The following is a 4,415-nucleotide window of genomic DNA, read 5'->3' on the forward strand; positions in this document are numbered from 1 at the left end:
TCTCCTTCCTTTTAAGACTGCTTTTTATAAAGCTCCTGAGACTCAGCCCAAAACAAATGATGTAATCAGACCTGCCTCTAGGTCACAGCACCCTCAGAAAACTGATCATACCCTTCATTACCTCAGTTTTAGTGAGCTCCTCATAGGGCAGACTCCAGCTCTTGGAGAGGGAATTTAAATGTGGAACCTCAGAAATTATTTAGCAGAGACACAAATGCTTAAAAAAGCTGTCCTCTTATGGGCCATACCACAGTAGAGTTTTTCTAGCCTATTTCAGAGTGTCTCCTTCAGCTCCCATTTTTGGATCAGTGTGATTTAGCATAATGGGCCACTGTGAGGACTGGAGGGAGGGGAAGAGAAGTGAGGCTGTGTGTGGGACTCAGAGGGACCATGGACACTTGCCATGAAAACTATCCAACTTGTCAGGAAGGGATTTTTTTAAGCTGAAAGCTCTTGGAACCAGAAGAACACATGAAGTGGGGAGGAGTGAAAATTCGTGAATAAACAGCCCCAGAGTCTAATGTTATGTTCAGGACATGTATGGACAGGGGTGAAGAGGAGCACACGGTGTAAGTTAATGTCCTCTTCTGAAGGTGATTGAGGAATATCCTCTTAAACTCAGTCCACTATGGATCGCTGAGGAGCGGAAGGTGGGATTGGAGAGGCTATTGGTTTTAGTTGAGTACATTATTATTTATAATTGTTAATAACTGCTTACTACATCTCAGTAACAACTTTGTAGCACGTATTCATTTTGAGTGGTCAGACTTTATTTTCAGCATCTTTATTTATCAACTTCTATTTAATTGCTCAATGTTATTAGACTTGCTTATTTTTTCCAATCATCATTTATGAGGCTCATAAAGGGAAAAGAAGGTTGACTGGATCATGGCTCACTTCTGTCTAGATCCCAGGTAATGACCTACTGTAGAGCATGATTCTGGCCTATTGCTGCTGTTCTTCTGTAGCTGTGTCCTCCCAAGCTAGGCAGAGGAAGGCTGCAGAGAGCAGCAGCAGCTAATTAATGTCTTGTAGCCTCTTAGAAAGCAGCTGTTGTTAAGTACAGTTCCTGTCTCATACTACTTAGTATTTTGTAAACCTAGATTGTAATTCTGCTTGTTTTGGTTCAGCCAGATGTAATCTAGAGGGAGAGGGCATGAGCTTTAGTGAAAATGTTTTTAACAAGGCTTTTTAAGTCCAGAAAAGAGTCATGCTGTCTACCATGTTTGTACAGATGGGCATGCTGAGTGTGTTGAAGCATGTGGGCTATCAGCACACAGTTGTTACTGCATGCAGGACCTTCCCTAACCTGGCGCAAGTTTGGAAATATAATTTTGTATGTTTCTGTAGAAGAAATTGTTTTGTCATCAGCCTTCAGGTAACTGGCAACCTGTCTGACAAGCTGCTAAGGCTGGTATCAGTAACAGTTGAAAATTACTTCCTCTACAAAAAGGCCCTGTTGTGTAGGAGGGTGTGGACTGAGTTATCTGCCAAACTGTGTTTTCTTCCTTCCTTCCTTTTTTCTGCCAGTGTTCTTGAAAAGTTCACCGTGTTGAAGTATGCTCTGATTCTTAGAATTTCCCTCAACTCTTTTTTGCATTTCCACAATCTACACCTCTCCTTCCCCAGTTTCTGCTATAGTTTGGCTTCACATCCTTGGGAGGAATTCCAGGCAGCACTTGTGCTTTCAAGGCTAGCTGAATAGAAAGCTCTTTGCTTGCAAAACCCAAGCCACAGAAAAAGAAAAAGAAAAAAAAAGAGCTCCTTGACAGTTACCTGCCTGTATTCTGCACAAACCACACAATGCTTGCCATTTTATTCTATCTTTAAGAAATTTTAGGTTGCTAGCCAGTTGGTTTTCATCTCACCATCAGTCCAAGGCAGAGACAGAGCAGGGTTTTCATAGATTGGTGAGGCTTATGAGAAGTAAATTCAGATCCCCAGTGTGACAGGTCAGGTTGAAATTTTGTGGTGTGGGTTTATCAATCTTTAACTTGCAGTGTCTCCTAACTTTAGTGGTGTTTGTCAAACTGGTAGTAACATATAGACTAATGTGATAGTCATCCTGGAAAGTGCACAGGACAAGTTTAAGGGAACTCATTATGCTGAAAAATGTCTTCCGTGAATGTGGGTGTTTGCCATATTAAAATACATGTTTACAATGCAGTATGCAATAAGTAGAGCTAAGAACAGGGAGGATGAAAGATGATGTGGATCATGGAGAAAAAACCAAAACACAACCACCCAGCAGGACCATGGGCTTCAGAGGAGACTCAGTATTGCTATGGGATCCCTGTTGAATGGAACTGCAGAAGTGCAATTATGCTGTAATATAAGATGATTCCACATCCTGTTTCTCCCTAGTTGTGATTTCCCATTTTAAAGCTGCGGCAAAGGAATACAAGGTGTGAATGATAGGTTGCCTAATGTCCCAATGTTGGAGAAAAATTGAGCTTACAGTCCCCAGAGTTTGAGGCCCTGCCCCAGTTAGCAGGCAGCACTCCCCACCCGATGCAATTAAGGATCATGAATCCTTTTTAAAAGCAGGATCAAGTGCAGGGTGCTATCTGGCCTGAATATGGATTTGCTTAGCAGCTCCATTATTTCTGTTCCTCAGTTTTTCTACCTTGTTCTTCTCTAGAGCAGTTCATTGAAAAACTTTCAGTTCTGCTGTTCTCAGCTGAGAAGGTAGCGGAGCTTGGCTGGCTTATGCTACAAGAGTTCCCCATAGCAAAGATACCAAAATATTATCGCCATCCAGCTGTGATCTAGCTAACCAGGAGTTTGCAGTACAGGCTGATTTTCTCCAAATTACACTGAAACTTTGGCTTCTGTGGCACCTCAACATGACAAACACAATGAAGTATTAAGCACTACCTCAGTCTTACAGTGTATGAACAGAACTGCTTTAAAAACAGGTAATTCCCTCTATTGAGGTATATTTCAAAGGGCACTGTTATCAGCAGTTATTTTCAGTCAAATTCTTCTGTACCAATTTTTCATCCCAATCTCTGTGTGTAGAATTGGGAACAGAAAAAAAGGCAGGACATTGCTTCTGAAAGCATAGTGCTATAGAAATTAGACAATGATAGGGTAAATGACCATTAGGTAAGGAAAATCAGAGAAGAACACACTTGTTGGACATTTGTGGTTAGACCTGGGCAGTGACATAACCCTAGTCCATAACCAAGTCAGCCCTCTATTACATCTGTTCAAGAGCTATGTGTTTCTCCTATGCCTCAGGGCATATGAAGTGATCTCACTGCAGACTATCTTCCTGAGTAACTTAGATTAGCAAAATACTAATTTAGTTTGAAAATTTACTCTTTTATTGTTTTCCATGATACATCTGAACACGTTCCAGACTTCAGGAGTTACATATGTGAGCTCTGTTGAATGTAGTATACTGAGACTGTTATGACCACCAGTCAAGATTATTACTGCTGCTTTCTGCAGTGCTCAGGCTTAAGTATGCTAAAAAAAGCAGCTCCTTGCTCATGGTTGTGTTTTTGGTATGGTAGCAGTTGCAGTGGACACGCAGGTCGAGAATTGAAAGTAGACAGACATGGGTAAACATCTTCATGTGTAAATATCCTTCTTTTGAAAATGGCTACACACGTTTAGTTGGCCAGCACATGTTCTGCAGTTCATCAGCAAAGGAAATTCTGCTCTATCTCACTTACCTTTGAGTTCTACTAATCTGATTACAAAAGCAAAGACCTCTGGGGTCCCAACTGCTTCTCTCCTCAAAATCAGCCCATCCCCATTTATTAATTTTGTCCAGCCCATAGCACACCACACACAGAACAAACTCCAAACTCCAAGTACAGATTGACAGGCACAACAATGACACTTGGCTCCCATATTGGGAAACTACTTCTTATTAGCTCATGTTTTTTAATTTGTCCTTCATTTTTGGATTAATAAATACTCTGTATTTGTTGTTCCAAGAATTCTTTCATCATGGCAATGCCCTTTACTGTGATCGCAGTAGGTATGAGAATGAGACACAAGAAAAAGAAATGAAAAATGTAGATAACAAGTGATGCTGTCACCATTTGCAATAAGTCAAAAGACCTTTAATGACTACACAACGTACGAAACAGGTTGTGTAGGTCTTTTTATGAAAGCTGTTCATATTATGAATGAGCCAGAATAGCCATTTTTCCAAACTATATGGAAAAAGTTAAATTAGCTCTGCAGTTGAGATTCAAGGCTGCCAGGAATAGCTGTGTTTCTGACATGCAAATTGCCAAATTTATTTACTAAATCAAACCCTGCCATTGTCAAACAGACACATTTCATGATGGTAGACTTGAAAATTTTGGAAAAAGGAAATGAAGCCGATACACTTCCAGCAATTCCAGATTGCAAGAAATTAGAAATACTCCCTATATCTTTATGATTGTTTTGGC

Source organism: Buteo buteo, chromosome 13 (genome assembly GCF_964188355.1).
Source record: "Buteo buteo chromosome 13, bButBut1.hap1.1, whole genome shotgun sequence".
Taxonomy (NCBI): Eukaryota; Metazoa; Chordata; class Aves; order Accipitriformes; family Accipitridae; genus Buteo; species Buteo buteo.